Source organism: Peromyscus eremicus, chromosome 20, assembly GCF_949786415.1.
Source record: "Peromyscus eremicus chromosome 20, PerEre_H2_v1, whole genome shotgun sequence".
Lineage (NCBI taxonomy): Eukaryota > Metazoa > Chordata > Mammalia > Rodentia > Cricetidae > Peromyscus > Peromyscus eremicus.
This window is the reverse complement of record NC_081436.1, coordinates 34632240-34652634: the sequence shown is the minus strand read 5'-3', so window position 1 is coordinate 34652634 and position 20395 is coordinate 34632240. Positions and strand designations below refer to the sequence as shown.

General features: G+C 49.9%; 1 long non-coding RNA gene across 1 annotated transcript in view; it reads right to left on the bottom strand.

Moving 5' to 3' along the window:
• The window catches only part of LOC131897196 (uncharacterized), a 50922-nt gene extending 31268 nt beyond the window's left edge, over window positions 1–19654 (bottom strand). The window contains exon 1 of the long non-coding RNA XR_009375588.1: window positions 19490–19654. This is a non-coding gene — a long non-coding RNA (uncharacterized LOC131897196). The remainder of the gene's footprint in view (window positions 1–19489) is intronic.
• Window positions 19655–20395: the final 741 nt, after the last annotated feature.

Sequence of the window (20395 nt, the reverse complement as noted above, 5' to 3'; positions counted from 1 at the left end):
AAGCCAGCTGTGTCTAAAGGCTTAGGTCTGGTTCTGGAAACCACATACGGTGTTGACTATAAACAGTCTGTCAGGAGCTGCCGCTGGGGCAGGATGTTTACGGGGAAGACAGCGGAAGGGACATAAGCAGAAGGGCTCAGAGTCTCAATAGTGGAAAAAAAAAACCAAAACCTTCTCCTTCCGACCTTATCCTGAGTGAGCTGCAGGGGCGGGGCCACCAGCTCCAGCCCCAGGCCCTTGACTATCCGGCCACCATGACCTCCACTGAGTGAATCTTGCTTCTCATCAACAGCTGGAGGGGCCTTTGACTCTCAACAACAGCTGGAGGGAGCCGTGGTTACCAGTAAAAGCTAGAAGGACCTTGCTTTCCAGCAACAACTGGAGGGAGTCTTGCTTCTTAGCAAATGCTGGAGGAAGCCTCGACTCTCTATCTAGAATAGGTCTTGCTGACCTTAACCTGATTTCCACACCTCACCGGCTGGCACGATCTACTTTATTTTTGCCCTTTCTACCCACCCCTCACATTCCAGTACAAAGGCCACTTCCCAGTACCCCTCTCTCTGATGACTCCCAGACAGAGACATTGCCACTGTAGCCCCTGGCATCTGTACTTCTACAAAGTGCTTCCCTGTATCACTAACCCCTGAAGGGAGGGGGTGTCTGACTCTCCCCAGAGTCCCTAGTGTGGTATATAGGGAAGTTAATTACTATTACTTTTTCCTTCCTTTTTTTTTTTTTTTTTTGCATTGCTGGGGATCAAATCCTGGGTCTCATGCACACAAGCTGGCCTAGAGGTCTTTTTCCCTTACCCTGGGCTGCCCATTGTTCCCTTTGTTTCACCCACTTATTGTTTATTCACTTTTTTTTTTTGAGACAGGGTTTCTCTGTGTAGCTTTGCACCTTTCCTGGAACTCACTTGGTAGCCCAGACTGGCCTCGAACTCACAGAGATCCACCTGGCTCTGCCTTCCGAGTGCTGGGATTAAAGGCGTGCGCCACCACCGCCCGGCCGGCCATCTATTCACTTTTTAATACAGCACAGGTTTACTCGACACCAGGCCTCTCCTCAGTCTGCTGTCACTGTTCTCCCTAGAAGGAGCCCCTTGGTGGAGGAGAGGCCATACTTGGCCAGCAGCAGGTTACCTATTAGATGCATATACAATTTTATATATTTTATATACAATACTGAGGAGTCACTTGGTGATTGTTAAATGGATGAATGAACAAGAGACGAAGCTCCAAGTATCAATTAGAGTAGGGCCGTTTTACACTGTAATAGATGCCTGTACTTGAGTTTGGGCCTTAATATAGGTTATACCTTACTGAACAGTTGAAAAACATCATGACAGAAAGGCCTGCATGTACATCATATATATACATATGTATATATATATATATATATATATATATATACATATATATATATAAAGATACACACACACACACACACACACACACATCCTTGGAGATAATATTTGATTGTTCTAGTTGAGAATCACCTTAAGATGTAACCCTGCTCCCCACTGAGCCTCTTTCTACAGACTGGCACCTGTAGGCACCAAGCCAAGACCAGGGATCTCATGGAAGCAATGCAACCCACCCAGATCCAGTTCCTTCCTTGGCCTGGACATGGCTGGTTTGAATCCAAAATATTTCCTGAAGTCTTATAGGTCAAAGGCTCCGGTATCAGCTGATGAGACTTGGGGAAGTGAATGGATCTCAAGGGGCCTGGCTTTATCCATGGATACATCCACTGATGGATTTCTAATGTGATACCCTTATTGGGAGATGATGGAAAGTAGGACATGGGGCCTGGTCAGAGGAAGGAGGTCACTGGCAATGTGCCTTCGAAGGCCATACCTTTCTCTTCCCCTTCCCCTGTCTCCCTCAGCTTCCTGGCAGCCCTGAGCTGAGTGGCCTCCTTTGTCCCATGATCCCACTGGTTCTGCCTCACTGCAGGCCCATTGCCATGGAATCAGCCACAGTGGATGGAAAACTCAGCAACTATGGGCCAAACTAACCCCCCCACTCATGTGGCTCTTCTCAGACATTTCCTCAAAGGGCTGAGGAACGAGAAGCATCTCTGGGCATCTGAGCTCCGTTCACGTCCCGCAGTCTCAGCAGCTCAACCTCGCTGTCCTAGTACTGAGTCGCAAACACAGAGAAAGCCCGCTGCTGACGCCAAGAACAGCCAGTTCATTACTGTGACTCCCCATGCCCGTATTTCTTAGCACAAGTCCCCAAAAACACTTTGCTGAAAGGCCACCTTGCAACTCTGTCCCCACCAAGCCCTGATGGCATGTCTCTATTTGTCCAGGCTGAAGCTTCCAGGAGGACTTCCAACAAAGATGACAACTAAATCCTCACAGTTGAAACATCACTGGTGGGTGTCCAGACACTCCACATATGAACCTCACACCCAGGAAAACTCAGACATAATACTTATTCTCTTTGGGGTCAGGAACAACTTCCCAAGACTACAGACAGGAAATCCAAGTTTGAAGAGAGTGGCTTCCCCAAGGCTGAAGACTGGCCCTCTGTTACCCGGCTGGTTCACTGAGTCTGTGGAGTGAAGAGTGTAGATTCCAGGTCGCGTCAACTTGTTCCAAGCAACTCATCTCTTCTTCCTGTCCATCTCCCATGGACAGGAAGTACCAACCCAAGCTGCTGGATTCCAACCAGGACAGTTGAAAAACATGTGAGACAGGAAAAACATTTACCGACTAACTGGAGCACAGATTAGGGCAAATTCCAGCTAAACAAATCATGGTTATGTTCCTCTGTGTTCTTATTCCCTGCCCTGGATCCGTAAGTCATTCTTTCTTTGACCCTATTAGTGCATCCACCATCCACAGCCCCCGCGCCTCACCAGACGTGCCTTTCTACCGCACAGTATTATACAGTAAATCTCACAAGAGACTGTTCTCCAATTTTGTGCCTTCTCAGAGTAGGGCAGGAAACTGGAAATAAAACTCAACATCATTCCCGGAGAGACAGAGACAGTTCATTTAATAAATCATAACTCTTTCCCTCCAAGCAGAAAATGATTGTCTGGATAACTTTTAATGTTGTCTGGCCCGATCCGATCGCTGCATTTATGAATTACAGGACTCTTTACTCAGGGGGCCATGGGCATGTCATGTTCTGACACAGCATGGATGCTTCGGGGTGTGCCACAGGGAAGGGTAGTCCAGTCAAGTGTGTGATTTTTAGAGAAGCAGCTTTTCTCAGATTTACTGGTGGGTAAGATGCGAAGTACGCTTGCTTCACTGGTCTTTGCAGGGCTGTGTGGAAAAGTAGATGAATGAACAAGAGCTTGGGGGCCTGGGAGATGGCTCAGGGAGTAAAGGGCTTTCGGCACAAGCATGGAGACTGACTTTGGATCCTCAGAATCCACATAAAAGCCAGGCACTGTAGTGTACGCCTGTAACCCCAGTGCTAAGCAAAGATGGACAGGTCTGCAGGACTTGGTGGCCAGCCAGCCTAACTGAAATAGTGAGTTGCAGGTTCGGTGGGAGACTCTGTCTCAAAGACTGTGTTGCTACATCCAGGGAGACAACCAGCATCAGCTCTGGCCTCCACATAGAGGCGCACGCACATGAATGCACAACCAAAACAGAAAATTTAAAGAATTAAAATTATGTAAAAAGAACATGAAATCACTTCGATAAAACTAAACAAAGCAGTAGTGGGAATAGCAGGCGGTGTCTTTAAGTGCTGACTGGCACATGGTTAAACTGTCCTTCATAGTGTGTGTGTGTGTGTGTGTGTGTATGTGTGTGTGTGTGTGCATGTGTGTGTGTGTGTGTGTGCGCGCGCGCGTGCGCGTGTGTGTACTGTCAGTTTTTATCATTTTTGAGCAAGAATATATATGGAAGCTTGGGATTAAGCAACTTGCTCATATGACTAGCACAGTCAGGAGTCCGAAATAGAAACCAATGCATAGCAAAACTCACTTGTAAAGGCCAGAACCGGCATAATTTACTTCATGTGACCATTTATAAGGCTCAACTGGGCTATGTCACACACTAGTTTGCCCTAGTGAGGCCACCAGTAGACTTTTGGGCACTGCCTTCCAGAAGTGCACTGTGGAGGGAGGGGACACAGACTCAGACACAAGGAGCTGTATCATTCTCTACCCTGCGGGAGACTATGAATGGACAAGTCATTTCCTAACTGGAGTCCTGTCCCAGACATGATGTTCCTGGACAATGGGATCAACATGATGATGAGTGTCTGGCTGCATCTGAGTGCAAAAGGGATGACTTTCTGAGGAGTGAGTGCAGACAGAGAAGCTAGAGAGAGCTGGGGGGTGGGGTGGGCAGGGAGACCTAGAAGTCAGGGTAGGTGCCACAGGCTGATGCAGAGGGTGTAGACAAGCTGCCCAGAGAGCAGGAGGACAGCTCTCCTCTGGGTGTGAGAGTGACACTCTCACATGAATCTGGACGAACTTCAGGTAAGAAGCCACAGACTCCTTAGCTTGGGAGTGCTGTTTTCTAACTTGAAGCCTCCATATCTAGAAAAGGCTCCACACACTGGACTCCTCACAGTGATGTGTATTTTTGAATCTGATAGTCAAATGCTGAGGTCTGGCTACTTTGAGGGAGAAATGTTATCACTAACAACAGTGGCTATGGTTGAGCCTGGCTAGGGAGGCTGGCGCCGTGCTAAACACTTCATGTGCATAATTTCCCTCCACCTTCATTATATAACTCTGAACCTTTCTAGTCCAACCCTATTTCAGAGATGTGGAAAACTGAGGATGTGAAGTAGCTCCATAATTTATTCAAGGCCACACAGAAATGGGTGGAGGTGAAATTCAAAGCCAGGGCTCCGTTGGACAGGATATGCCAACATTCACATTCAGAGCTGAGCCTTTACCCTGACTTCAATTGCAGAGACAGATCTATAGAAACACAGCTGTGAAGTGAAACCTGCTTCATCCCCCAGCTCATGACCTCCACCTTGAGTACGGTGCCCTGTCTATCTACTCATTCTGCTGATACTGGCTTTGGTATGCTAGGAAAGTGGGTAGAGACCGCCAGGCCAGGCAGCCTATCTAAGAGAACACTGAAATAGCCCATTTATTCCTCTAGCAGCTGGGCAGGATCCCAGCTCCAGCACCCAAGTCTCTAAGTCCTGTTTTGAGTGTCCTCTGACCGCTCCTACCTCTTAAGCCTGACTTTCTTTGTCTGCAAGGTAGAACAGGTGAGAAACAGTGGTCATAAAGAAGGAAGGATGCATGCTTTTCTCTGTTGTCACTGGCCTGCAGGCAGATAGACGGTCAAGAAACTCGGTGCCTCAGCCTACTCCTCCTCTGGAGATTTGGGGGGATGGAGGAAGTCCCAGACTCCGAATAGGACATTCCTGACCTGAGTTGGTTTCCAGAGGAAGTGGCAGCAGCCTGAGTTGTTCTTCTCTGGGTGTCAGGTGCAGCTCAGGGCATGTCCTCATCATCTCCTGAGGATGCTGGGGAGCTGCAAGATGCGGGCAATGTTTTCTAGCCAACCTCTCTTTAAAGGAGGAGCTTTGTGAAGCCAATCTTGTGAATGGGAGAAGATGGAATAAGGAATGGGGAACTAAAGGGAAGGAAGAAGGGGGGAGGGAGGATGAGAGAGGGAGGGAGAGAGGGAGGGAGGGAGGAGGAAGGAGGGGAGGGAGACGGAGGGAGGGGGAGAGAGGGAGGGAGGGAGGAGGAAGGAAGGGATGGGGGAGAGGGAGGGAGGGGGAGAGGGAGGGAGGGGGAGAGAGGGAGGGAGGAGAGAGGAAGGGAGGGAGGGAGTGGAGAGGGAAGGAGGGAGTGAGAGAAGGAGGGAGGGAAGAAACCTTTGCCTATGACCAGGGAAACCTTGAACTTAGCCTCTGGTGCAGGTCTCCTGGAGTGCCACCACCACCACCCTACTTTTGGTTCTCAACAGTAGAGCTCAGTAGATGGGGGAGGAGGACTGTTTGTCTCTGATCCTAATCTGATTGAAAGAATGAGGTGCAGAGAGGTAGAGATGTATAGGGAAATGAACAAGGGGGCGGGGAGGGGACTCAATACAGCAAGAGACGGTGTTACTGCCCACCCCCCTTCAGACTGAGTGTGTTAGGAGACAAGTTGATAGAGAAGGTACGCAATAGCCCCAACTCCCTGTCCTGCCCCGGAGACTAGGGTTTTGACTGGTTTCCATGCCTCAGCCTCTCACTGTGAAAACACCAATAACAACTGTGTCCCCAACCCTACCCAGAAGGAGAAACGAATGAACCACAACAGCCAACCAGTGCATTCATTCCCTGGTAGGTGCTTACAGAGATAAGGGGCAAGACAGAAGCAGGCTGGAATACACAAAGGCCAACACAGACTCGCTCAGGGGGTGGAAGCGTCCGCTGAGAAGGGTCACTGGGGTGGCAGCCTGGCAGAGCCACATGCAGCCTGCTCCTAGGCCCACTCTGATGCGTGAGGCAGGCAAGACTGGGATACTGACATTATCACTAACGGGGAGGAGCAAGCGCCCCTGAGGGTCTGGCCTGAGCTGAGTGAAGTGTGCAGCCCTGAGGCTGTTTGGCCCTCTTACCTGCCTCTGACATCAGCCAACGCACTCTGAAGTCTTAAACCCAGGAGGGCCCCAGCCTGCTGCCTCCTCTGGAAAGTCCCCCTCTTTCAAAAGATGTTCACTGAGGACTGGTTTTCTACCTCATGGAGCCTCTGTGGACAGAGAGGTCCCTACATGTAGAGTGTACAAGCCCAGCCAGGATGTCCACAGGGAGTTTAGCCAAGGAAATGGCCCCAAAGTGGTTAAGCAAGACGGCTAAGGCGCTACGATGCTGAATGAGGGTGTCACTCAGAGCTTGGCTCCAGAAACCCTTTCCAAACACTTCCAGAGTAGCAACTCCCTTGGCAATCGCCTAGCACCTTCTGGAAGACGGGTACTACGAGGACCTCTGTTTTACAGATGCAGAAAAGGAAACACAGAATAGCACGACTCGCTCCAGGTCACACAGCTATGAAATGGCAGAGCGAATACTTTTAACAAATGAGCCGATGAATCAGTGAGTGACTCAGCAGATGAATAATTGAACTATTGGGAGGAGAAGGTTGAACAAGGGCACCCGTTAGGATTTCATAACTCTTGTTGCATGCTATCTTAGCATGCAACCTCTGGAACTTGCCATCATTACATCAACTCACGGCACCCTCACTCAATCCAGGTAACAGTTAGGATTCCACAGCTCAGGGCAAAAGACGAAACCTCCCTGACTGCATGCCAAGGATGGTTTCTAGCCATATGCTGCTTGTCCATTTTCCAAACTCGCTCCACAGCCTCCAGGGCTTGCTTCCTCTGCTTTGTGGGTTTGGCATGGCATAGGGGTCAGTTTCGTCTGTAAAATCCTGTACGTACTTCTGGGCACACAGCTGCTTCCTTCAGTCGGTTCTCGGTCACAGGTACAGACAGGGAAACAGCACAAGGTTTTATGTCAGAGCCAATGCTTCCACTACAGAAGGTATTCTTTTTTTTTTTTTTTTTTTTTTTTAATTTAGTGTGTGTGCCTGTCGGGGGTGGGGGGTGGACACAAGCGTTCACATGACACGGCATACATGTGGAAGTCAGAGGACAACTTTTCTTTGGGAGTCATTTCTCTCCTTTCACGTGGGTTCTGAAGATGGAACAGGTCTTTGGGCTTGCCTGAAGCAAACACTTTTACCCACTGATCCATCGTGCCAGCTCCAGGAAGGTATTTTTTTTTTTTTATCCAAAGTTCCTATTAAGTGGGTGGAAAGGACAACTAACAGCCCTTCTTATCTTCTCACTTCATTTTAATTTCCTTTTTGGCCAAAAGACCACATTTTTTACATTGAAGATTAGCCTTTGAAACTTCCAGCTCTGCACCCCACAGAGCGGCCCTTGCCTGTGGCAGCTAATATATTTCCCAAGCAACAGGCTTTATCCTTCCGACCCTCCACCAGGTGGTGGGATTAGCAGATCTTCCACGAAAGGAACAACGCATCTTCCTGTCTTTTGTGAAGATGTTATTAAAAGGAGGGTTTTCAAAGTCACAGGCTTTCACTCTTCAGTTCACTTGAAACAGGTCGACCTCCCAAGGTGCTCGGCTAGGAAGCTGGGGGACGTTCTCAGGCTGGCTTGCAAACTAGATGCTTAGCCTTGCTGATAGGTCCTGTTTCCAGTTCTGGGAGACTCACCATGGCCTTGGGCATCGCTAGGTCCCCAGGCACCACAGGCTATCTGGATTCAGTGCATGCTGACACCAAACAAACGAACAAATAAATAAATACATAAATAAACATAAAATTTTAAAAAAGCCATTAGAGGCATGAGATGGAAGTAAAGATGGCAAAGACAAGTGAGCCCAGAACCAACCAAGTCAACCCACGAAGCCTAATTGGAATGCACCTCTTGGGGCACACTGACAGCAAGCACCAGTCTACCAGAGAGTGGGGTTGCTGGTCTTAGACCCAGGATAGGGAGACTCAGGACTTCCATCTGACTAGGTAGGTAGTCAGAGCATTGAGTCCATGGCCACTAAGGAGCATGGCTCCGATGGGGTAAATCTAGGGGCTTGGGCTGGGAGCTGATGTCCCGTTAGATGTAGTTCTGCTTCCCCATATCCCCCAAACCTCTACAATGCAGAGCTGCAGGGTACAGGATCATGCTCCTAAGTACACTGCATGTGGTCTGGATCTGGGCTCTGAAATTTACTGGGCTCGGAAAGTGCCAGGAAATTCCAAGTCCACCGCTTTTGGCTACGGAACACTATCTACATCAGTGTCTTAATCTCTCTGACTCTCAGCTTCCAGTTTCTGAATTGGTGAAATGAGGTTAGAATAAAAATACAGAGACCACCCAGGCTGCTGTGAGGATGAGGGGTGCGATGTCAGAGGGGTCAGAATCTCCTACCAGGGAGCCTGCTTGTAGGCTAGAGCTGGCTACCTGAGTTGGATCTCCAGGACCCTCCCAGGGGAGGGAGAGAATAGAAATCTGAAAGCTGTCCCCTGACCATCATTAAAGTGCTTTTATATGTCGACACCTCACAGTCCCGTGGTCTGCATGTTTATCAGCAAAGCAGGAAGAATCTTCATGAAATGTGACCCTCAGAAAGTAACCCAGGTACAGATACTCAAGCCCGAGGGAGCTGGGGCTCTTTGTTCCCGAGATGATTTAGCTCTCAGACACTGGAGGCTCTTTCAGGCCCTGCGATAGCCACAGTCCACCAAAGCCAGGGAGGGTCCCATGTAAGAGTCCTTCATTACATGGCCAGTGAAATCAGAAGATTCAGTTGAAGCTCCCAGCTAGTGTTCTTTGGCTCTAAAGAAAGAGTTGTGTTTGTATTTTCTTCCCACTGACCCCTTTATTTCTGAAAAAGTAAATGGCCAATTAGATGAATTGCCATCTTTCATGTGGGCCTGTTGAGCATGACACAGTATTTTGGAGTTGTTCCATCTCAGTTAGAAAAGTCACAGGTTTGCTTTGTTTTTATTTTTTAAATATTTATTTATTTTACTTACTTACTTACATACTTTAATGATGGTTTTTTCTCAAGAGCTCTCTACTAAGTAAATATGCATGGAGGTAACTTTTAGCCAATTGGCTCCATTAGTGCCTGGTGCGTTCAAATGGGTTTTTGTTGTTTTGTTTCAATGAAGCCAAATCTATTACAATTCAATCATTTGGGTTAGATTTTTTTTAACTGTATCTGGTGAAATTTAGAGAAAGTACTTTCTCTGCATATGCCAGCTGTCCCTTCCCAATGTCACTTTTTAATTCTACCAAGTCACTTGGAACTAATGTTCTATTCAATTGTTCTATTCAATAATAATGTAATGTAATGAATATATTCAATAAATAGATTGATCTGTCTATTTATTTATTTTTGAGAAAATGTCTTACTATATAGTCCTGGCTGGCCTTGAACCCAGAGATCTACCTCCTTTGCCTCCCAGCTACTGGGATTAAAGGCATGTGATTTCAGGTCAAATTGATTTTGAGTTTTTTACTTTTTATGAGCATTGACTGGTGTTTTGCCTGCATGTATGTCTGCGTGAGGGTGTCAGATCCCTGGAACTGGAGTTACAGAGAGTTATAAGCTGACATGTGGGTACTGGGAATTGAACCTGGGTCCTCTGGAAAAACAGCTAATGTTCTTAACCATTGAGCCATCTCTCCAGCCACAATTTTGATTTTTTTAACCCTTACTTTATATTCTCTTTAAAATTTTCAAGTTATAGATGGGAGAGCACATATTGCTCTTCCAGAGGACCTGACTTCAAATCCTAGCACCTATATCAAAAGGCTCACAACCACCTGTAACTTCAGCTCCAGGGTGATCTGATGCCTCTGGCCTCTGTGAGCACCTGTACTCATGTGCACATACCCCCACACAGAGACGCATAAATATACACAATTAAAAATAACAAACATAAATTTAAAAAAAACCTTTCATACTTATATGGCTGAATAACTTCAGTATTTTAGAGGAAAAAAAAAAACCAAAAACATTCATAGAAAGAATCAGAAAAAAAAAGTTCCAAATAACCCCAGACTATTAGAAGACACTTTGAACATGCAAATATTCTGGTCTTATTATGTGATCTTTGAATGGGTTTTTTAAATGCCATTGTGGGGGCACAACCTGTCCCCATACCAACCTGTCCAGAAATTAACCTCCTCAGGAATGAAAAGCTGGAATTTAGGGAGTTAGGAAGATGGATCAATGGGTAAAAAGGCTTCCTTTTTTTCAGAGAAGGACCTGAGTTTGAATTTCCAGAACCCATGTAAAAAGCCAAGCACGACTGTACACACCTGTAACCTCAGCACTGGGGATCAGAGATTGGTGGACCCCAAGAGTTTGCCTTGACAAAACCGTTAGCTTCTGGCTCAGGGAGAAGCTCCATATCAAGGCAATAAGGTAGAGAATGATAGAGGAAAACACCCCATGTCCTGCTTTCACTTATGAATGTACCACTGCATAAAAATATCATTGCATAAAAATATCACTGCATGTGCTTTCATGGGCATGTACCCACTCAGATGTATGCACCACACACATACACAAACACACATACACAAAACCCCCAGCATTTGTTGGGTAATTCTTATAACCCAAGATGTACAGTGAAATTATTAATAAATAAACTTGTTTTTTTTATTTAAGAAATTTTTTTATTCATTTCTCATACCAGCCACAGATGCTCCTCTCATTCCTCCTCCCCACAACCCACCCTCCATCCCCTCCTCCGAAAGAGTAAGGCCTCCCATAAGGAGTCAGCAAAGCCTGGTACATTCAGTTGAGGTAAGACCAAGCCCCTCTCCACTGCATCAAGGCTGAGCAAGGCGTCCCACCACAAATAATGGGCTCCAGAAAGCCAGCTCATACACAAGGGATAGATCCTGATCCCACTGCCAGGGGCCCCTCAAACAGACCAAGCTACACAACTATCTCCCATATGCAGAGGGCCTAGTCTGGTCCCATGTAGGCTCCACAGCTGTTGGTCTAAAGTTTGGAAGTTCGCACAAGCTTGGGTCAGTTGCCCCTGTAGATTTTCCCATCATGATCTTGACCCCCGCACCTCTGCCCCCTTGCTCATATAATCCCTCCTCTCTCTCTTCTACTGGACTCCCAGAGCTCCGCCTGGTGCTTAGCTGTGCATCTGTACACCTCTGCATCTGCTTCTATCAGTTACTGGATGAAGGCTCTATGATGACAGAATATTCACCGATCTGATTACCAGGATAGGACAGCTCAGGCACCCTCTCCACTATTGCTAGTAGCATAAGCTGGGGTCAACCTTGTGGATTCCTGAGAATTTCCCTAGCACCATAAACTTGCTTCCATATTGGTTGTACAAAGTATATCTTTGTGACAAAAGAGGAAACTGAGGCAAGGAACAGGTGAGTGATCTGGTCCGTGAATGGAGTATCTAGCTGAGGTGCCCTGAGACTTCCCATTGAGATGTGAGTAGAAATAAGACAAGCTGAGGGTCTGCAGCGTTTCGATGTGGTATTAATGGGTCCTCTAAGGATTCATACTGGAAACTTGGTCCCCAGTAAACAATGTGAAAAGAAGGTAGGTAGGGCCTAGGGGGAGAATGTTAGATTAGACCACCCCCATTCCAGCCCCCTTTTTGACTCCTGGTTATCTCTTCCTAGTGTGCACTGCCCTTAATGGTGTTCACTAGGACCTGACCCAGCGAACGTCCCAAGAGTCAATGCCATGCTGCTTGAATTCTCAACTCCCAATACTATAAACTAAATAAACCTTTTCTCTACAATTTCTCAGCCTCAGGCATTTTGCTTTATCAACAGAAAATGAATAAAGGACCTTGCTACTATCTCTACTGTCTCATCTTTGATGCACTTAGGGGCAATCTGATACAATGGGTTAAACCAAGACTTCTAAGAACTCTGTGGCCTCCACCTAAGGGATTTAGCCTCTGGCTTCTCACTGACAGTCGGGTAATCTTTGGACTGAAGTACTACTGCCTCAGGCTGTGGCAGAGTCAACTGAGACAGCAGGTGTGGGATGGATCTCCTCAGTCGACCCAATTCGGACTCCATCCAGTTCCCTTCTCAGGTGGATACTGTAAAGACACCCCCACCCACCCTCTGCCGCCTCAATTCCCTGCCCCATGCCCTGCCTGCATCCCTGGCTTCTGGGTGGCTGTATTTTCAGAAGCTTGAGGCTGTACATAGGAGGTCAGACTAGGGCAAAGTGCTTGTCCTTCTTCTCCAGCGCCCGTGGTTTCTCCCTAGAACCTCTGCGGATTTGTACTGCCATGCTCTCCTGGATCCCAGCCTCTTCCTGTGCCTCCTTTTCAGAGGCAGAGAAGGTACCGTGTCATTTCCTGCTGATTTCCCCCAAGTGCTGCCCCAACCTCTGGGGGTGGGAAAAAAGTCCTTTATGCAACTCTCCACTTCAATTTCCTGTCTGAACCCAAAATGTCAAGATGTTTAAAACACTATGTACTTTGGGGCATACACTAAACACTTAAGAAAAAGTAGATGCTACTGAAATCCTTCTCGGGGGGCAAATAAGACATACTTACATAAACTCTTGTCTCCTAGGCCCCTCCTAACTCCTGGAATAGAGGCAAGGTGGGCCTTTTTCTTTACTATCTCCTACTTAGGACATGGAAGGTCTAACATGTGAGCTGGGACAAACCCAAGACCTTGGAGTTCTAAGTCCCAGGCACCAGTTTTCCCTTCTTGGATTGGCCCTTCGACCTGGGAAACATCCTGACACCAGACCCTTCCTGTTTTATTTTCCTCCCTGTTGCCATGAGCGATACCCTGACCAAAAGCAACACAGAAGATAGAAAGGTTTATTTCCATCTACAGTTCACCACTGAGGCAAGGTCTAGGCAAGAACTAAAGCAGGGACAGTAGAATGCACAGATGCCGCTGGCTAATTAATTTTCATCTATCGTTCTCTTGCCTCATATAGCTCAGGACCCACTTACCCTCTCCCCCTCCCACTGCCCCCTGCCTAGGGAATGATTCCACCCACAGTGGGTTTGGTCTTCTTATATCAACTAGCAATAAAGACAGACAAAAAGAAATGGCCACTGGCCAACCCCATCTAGGCAGTCCCTCAACTGAGGCTCTCTTATCAGTTAATTCCAGATGTGGCAAGTTGACATTTAAAACTAACCATCATACCTCCCCGCAGGATCATGGTGGCTAGACTCAGTCCTTTCTGGGCACCTTAAACTTGATCTAAGTTATCCTTCTCCCGGCCAACCTACAGTGTTCTGGAACCAGGCTACTGGCCCTGGTAACAGTGCTTTGGGGCCGCTTCTCAGTCCCTGTTCTGACTACTTTGTAATTTTGCACTCTTGCTCTTCTTTAGAGATGAACATCCCTCCCCCCACCCCCTCTCTCATCCCTCCCCCCACCCCCGCCTTCTCCCCTCCACCCCTTATCCCTTCCTCCAACAGGGTAATTTCTCCCATGGGGGGGACAGCTAAGCTTGGTACATTCAGTTGAAGCTCCTCCCCGCTTTATCAGGAGTGAGCAAAGTGTCTGACTATAGGTAATGGGATCCAGAAAGCCGGCTCCTGCACCAGGGACAGATCCTGATCACACTGCCAGGGGCCCAGAAGAAGGGGTTTTTAAAGGTTTTATACAACTCAAAGGAATGAGAAAGGCAGACTCCTCTAGGGGCAGCATGAGGAACGTTCAGAGAGGTTAAGGAGCTGTTCTTCTTTACAATCAGCTGCCTCTTTACAAGGTTTTCCAGAACTTCGAACGCCATTGCACCATTTAGAACAGGCTCATGCCCCGGCCCAATCTCTTTCTCTGATAGACTTAATTCAACGGGAACTTGGAGGCTCTGGAGCTTCCATGAGAGAACGCACACTTTCATCTTCTCCCTGTCGCCACAGTCCGGTGGAGAGGCCCATGCACCCACTCAACGTGGAGCACAGCGGTGCAAGGCCTGACCTGTTCACACAGCTGGCCTGTGGCCCTGCCCCCTTGAAAGCCAGGACTCCCTCCCACCTCTGGCTGCTGGGTCCAGGCTTTAACTCCGCCTCCCAAATCTGCTGTTCAAATCTACACGGGAGCTATGTGTGCAGGTGTGAAGTCAGACACTCACAACGGAGCATTAAGATGTATTCTCAAAGCAAATCCAGCGCAGCCTCTCAGCTTCCCACACAATCATGCCGAGGCCCATCGTCACACTCTCAGAAGCTTGCAGTGGGAGTACCACAGGCTCTAACCATCCTAGCATATAAACCAGCCAGAGAAAAGGACACAGTGAGGGAACTGAGGCCCGATCACCTGGTTCCTGCGACCTTCAGTTCCCTCACCTCTTTGTGCACAAGCCAGAGGCAGCCTCTCATCTTAGGAGCTCTATTTCCTTGCACACCCAGGGTGGAAGACACTTTTGATATCTGTACGACACCATTCAAGGAAAGACATCTGTTCTGCTACAGACCAATAGTTAGCAGAAACCCTGCACTCCCGAGGCTTGGTACCTCCCCCCGCAGGATTCCTTCTGTGGACCCCTTAAGGAAGAGGGGCTCACCATCTGGTGGCCGTTTCAGCACCAGTGGCTTTGGTCGTGATAAATACCACACACGGCACGACTCTTTATCATCCCATGCATCTCTCCCAGAGTACTGAGACCTCTGGGACAGCAAGAGTTCAAGGACTGTGTGTTTTTCCACTCCTGGTATCTCCAGCACCCTGTGAGGTATCTGGAACAAAACAAAGTCCCCGTAAACACTGGCTCCTATGGAATCAAAGCAATTCAGCCGTCTCCACCAACGTAAGCAAAGAAGCAGTGAATTCCAGACTTTCCAATGATATGTGATGTTGGGTCTCCAATTAGACCATCAAGATGCGGGTGGATAGAAATGAGTGGGTCTGGAGACGAGGGAGCTTAAAAGGTTAACACATCACTCTGGTGCTATTCCCCTGGGGCTCACAGTTTTGCATTAAAGCAAAGGGGTGGAACAGAATAATGTCTAAGGTCACTTTCCATCCGCGGACAAGGAGGTCACCCTGGTGTCTTTGCAGTCTGCCCACAGGAGCCCCAAGACATCACAACAAATGCACTGTCAGGAGTCAGAACTCATCTCAAAACCCAGTGTTGAGAACTGCTGGCAAACGTCTGACCTGAGAGAGGGCTGAGCCCTGAGAGCTGAGCCCTGAGAGAGGGCTCAGAAAGACAGGAAGTCACCCTGTCAGGGAGAAGGGAGGGGCTTGTGGACTGGGGGGTAGGTAACATGCTCCAGTCTCCCCAAGCAGACTAGTTCTGAGGAAGAATCTAAGTAAGTGTTGAGGAGGTGGGGACTGTCTTCACAAGGAGGCCCCAGGTGACTGTGGGCAGAGCACCACAGCTTCTTGTTTTGCAGAGTGAAACCGAGACCCAGGACCCAGAATAGCTTGGGTGCCTCATTGCAAAGCAATTGAGCCTTGGCATTGAGACTCAAAGGCCGGCTCTCACCGGGGTCACGTTTGGTTTGAGTTCTTCTGACCAAATAAAAACAGACAAACTCTTGGGTTCTCAGGCCGGTGATGGGAAGTGCAGTTTCCATGTGGGTCATGCAACTGCCCAGAGGGTTCTGAAAGTCTGATTGTGGATTTCTTCTGACCAGGCCAGCTCTCCATGCACCAAGCAGCCGTTGGGAAAGTACCCTAGAAGTCTCCCTCAGTGGTCTCACTTTCCAATTTTCAGTAACTTACAATCAGCTGAAGTCCAAAAAAAATACTACATAGAAAATTCTAGAAGTTTTAAACGGATAGGTTTTAAAGCAACTTTAATTGCTGAATATTGTTATAGTTGTTCTATTTCGTTGTTAGCTATTGTTAACCTTTTGATATGCTCAGTTTAAAATTTGGACTTTGTCATAGCACTCCACGGTAGCCAAGGTCTTGGATATCTGCGTGGATCTTGGGAAATATCTGTTGATAAGAGGCCATTGTACAAGGACAAGTTGACTGACTGACTTTACTTTTTTTCTTTTCTGTTTGCTTTCTGGAGACTGGGAAGGGCTTGGGATAAAAGTTAAGGTTTAGCTTCCACAAAGCTCCGTCTGAACACAAACCCCTTGAGTCAGCAACTGTAGCTAGGAAAACTGGTGGGGGCGGGTATCAAAGGCAAACATCTGGAGAGTCCTTCGGAGGTCTGCCTGACACTTGTTTCTAGGGTAGAGGCCTAACAAGACCGGCTGCTTGGGGGAAGGAGATGGAGATTCATTTGTCAAAAAGCCGTATGAGGATCTAAGATCTCCAAAGCATCCTTTTCTTCCGGGCCCATACATGGATAATTTCCCAAGCCTGAGAGGAATCAAGTACTCCTGACAGAGGTCCCAGCCTGAGGAGCAGTGTGGGCCGGGCGTGGTAGCAGCTGGCACCTGCAGATTAGACCGTTAGACCTCAGAAAAAGTCAACTCGGGGCTGCAGAGCCCAGAAGAATGGAGCTCACACCCTTAAAGAAAGCCCCGTGGTCAACTCCGTGGTGAACTCCGGCAACACTTCCTGTTTTCTAGCTCCAGATCTGGTGGGATGTTGCTGCCCGAAGCGAAGCCAGTGTGGGGAAGCCCCTGCTAAGCCCAGGCCCTGGCTTTGTTGGTCAGTATGACTTCAACAAAAAAATGGCAGGAAGAGGAAATGTCAGAGAGGACAGAGAAGAAGTTCACTTTTCGTTCCTTTGGTCAGCTCGTGTCCACGTACGCACACACGCACAAGCATATTGTAAGCATATGTTTGCGCAGTATACATCTACACACAGTTATGCATAGTATCTATTTCGCAGGGCTCATTTTGGAGCCTGTTGTAATGGCTCCACTTTACAGATAAGGAAACTGAGGCTCAGAGAGGCTAAATCACATGTTTACAGCGAAAGTCTCCATCCTACTACATCCAGTTTTAGGCACACGCAGGAGACACAGAATGGTGGATTTTAGCTGTTTTTTTTTTTTTTTTTCAGCCATTCGCGGAAGTTCAGAAAATGACAAGGCTTTGGTGTTTGGGGCAGGAAGGGGAAGTGCGTGGAGGCTCAGGGGCCCAGCCAGACTGAGTCTTTAGTCTCCCCTTCTCATAGCTTAGCCTAGCCGTTGTTTCCAACGCAGCCAGCAGGCGGCAGTGCATCTCTCTTTTTCAAACCTGGGGGCGCTTTGGGCCATGATCCAAGAAAGAAAACCAGGGGACACCGCCCGCAGTTTCCAGAAACATGCACACCGGTTTAGCGAGGGAGGTAGTAGGTGCTCAGCGCGCTTCTAGAAGCCGCTGGATGAATTTAAATGTAGTAGTAGTGATAAGGGACGAGGGGCGTTCCGACGGCCAGCGCCTTCCGTCCTAGAGGCCTTTCACTGAGTACAGTATCAGCACCTACCATGTGCCAGGAGCGGCGGCAGAGACTGTATAACCCCGTCCCCTGCTCCTAACAGTTTTTCTTCTGGGGAGCACCCCTCACCTGCCGCAGAGAGGGGTGGGCGCTTCATCTCACCACAAGTCCATGAGGGCATGGGGACGCGCGGCAGTGATAAGCTGGGAGAGGAGAGGGCTCCCCACAAACACAGTGAAAGTCAGGCTAATGCCTGATGTAGCGATTGAGCAAGCTTGTTCCAGTGCTCGGGGTCACTGATGTCTCCTGGGACTCAAGCTCCGAGATGCCGTGGCCAGCCCAGCCCCCACCCACTCGCGCGCTCTTGGGCGCGCACATCCTCTCATGGAGTGCCACCAATTCCTACTGGCTAGGACCCTTGTGCAAGAGGCTGGAGAAACTCCAGATTCCAGCAGACGGGGAATGCGGGGGGGAGTGGGTCCGGGCACTCTTTCCAGAGACCCCGCCATGCGGCAAGGCGAAGACGCCTTACCTGTACCACGAGGAGGGCACCGGTTGACTCAATGCCCATCTCGAGTTCAGCTGCGCAGCCTCCCGCAAGGTCACGCTCAAACACTCACGCGTAGAAGAAAAAAACAAAAACTCCAAGGGCTGAAAGTTGCTTGCGCAACGGTCCGATTTGGAGCTAACAGTACTCCAACCAAGTCGTCTTGTCTGGTGTCACCGTTTCCCCACCCTGGTACACTTATCAAAGGGGCGGACCGTGCCCTGCGCAGGTCACACTACTGAGATGCAGACAAGTTGCTAACTTTTGTCACATTATTTCTTGGCAGCTGCGGCGCCTAACGGGGTTGGGGCGGACTCCCAAGTTTCGAGTTGCCACCGCTGTGCTCCCTCTGCCCACGCTAATCCACCCATTTGCCAACACACCTCATCCAGTTGTCCTGTCCTAAGTGCCAACTTCTCCCGGAGATCCGGAGCGGCGCGGGATTAGAGGTGTCCTGGGGGCCAACAGCCTCCTCCCGGGTCTGCGCCTGCTCACAGCGGATTGGGAGACTCCATCCGGATACTGTCCCACTATCTCTGGTCTAGATAACTAAGGGCTCCAAGAGTCCCTACAGTGTCCCAGCCCAAGACCTCGGCTTCTCTACAGAGTGTGGGCCATCAGCGCCTGATGGAGTCTCCTACCCACGGCCCGGGCGAGGATCTACTGCGGTGCTGGGTGCAATGTCACCGTGGCCGCTCTGGCAGTCTCTGCCACAATCACCGTAGGCTCCCCACTGAGCTCCGGGAGCCTTCTCCAGTAAGCACCAAAGAGCCTGGAACCCCAGAGGTGGAATCTCCTCCCTGACACTCTTCCTGAGACCACCGTGGTGGCCTGGCTGAGACAGAGATCTCTCTCCTCCTCGTGTCTCCCTCTTGGCGCCAAGGGTCTTCGGTCCCACATCCACTGTCATACCTTCCTAGCCCCTTCCCCACCCCTTCGGTTCTGAGGTCCGGACGATCACCTCTGTACTCAGAGAACACATGCGGAATTTCCCGAGCTCCAACTCGCGAGGGGGCACCGACCCGGGGGCACCCGGACAGCGACCAGCTGGGTGCGCACTCACCCAACGCTGGAGACACGCCGGAGTTGCCCGGCTTGGGGGCACTGAGGAGGTTCCGAGAGGTATCTAAGGAGATGTGTCCGGGATACTCACCCCAGCCAGCTCACACCTCCGGGTCCTCTTATACCTCCTCTTCTGCCTCCTCCTCTCTCCTCCCTCCGGTCTAGGGCTCTTTGTCTTTGCAAAGTGTCGAAAGTGTCTGGCATAGTGGGCTCCGCCGGCGGAGGCTAGCGCCGGGGAAGCGGGAGGCGGGGTGAGGATGGGAGCGGCCTCTGGAACACCTTCCCCCTGGGTGTAACGGGAGTCGGAGGCGGGGCGTCCGGGGAGGGGCCACCTTCGCCCGCCGGCTGGGACCAAGCGGCGACTTGGGCGCGCCCAGCCCCGCAGCCGCCTCCACGGCTCGTAACCCTCCCCTTCCTCCGCCCAGCGCCCGCCCCTCGAAGCCCGGGCTCCCCTGCGCCCCTCCCGCCGGCTTCGGCTCGGCTTTCCCCTTGCTTGGGGCTTCCTGCGAGCCCAATATAGCTCTGCCGAGCCACGTGGACCACAGCGGACTGGGTGGAGGCCGGACCGGCCTGAGAGATGCCGGAGGAGGCGGCGCAGGGACTGGATCACCGCCCCAGGAGAGGGGCTTTGCGGGAACAGCGGGCGAGGCTAGGGAAGAACTCCCGAGCGGCCTAAAACTCGTGGGGTCAACCCCGGGGACGAGCTGATGGCCGTGCACCGAGAAGATGTGGCTGGAGGTGTCCAGAAGAGCCCCAGTCGGGTGCGCAGTGGAGAGAGGTGGCGATCCCCTTACGGGTGACCCGGCAGAGCCACCAATTCCTCTAAGGGCGTGGGACTCGAGGTGGGATTTAGGGAGTTTGGGGGAGGGGCATGGCGGGATTAGGGATCGCGGATACCAGGGCTTTGGTCCGTGCAGCCCGGGCTCAGAGCCGCAGAGTCTGGCGCCGTAGCATCCACATCCCTGCCCTTCCCGCCTGCTCGCCGCGGGTTTTCCCC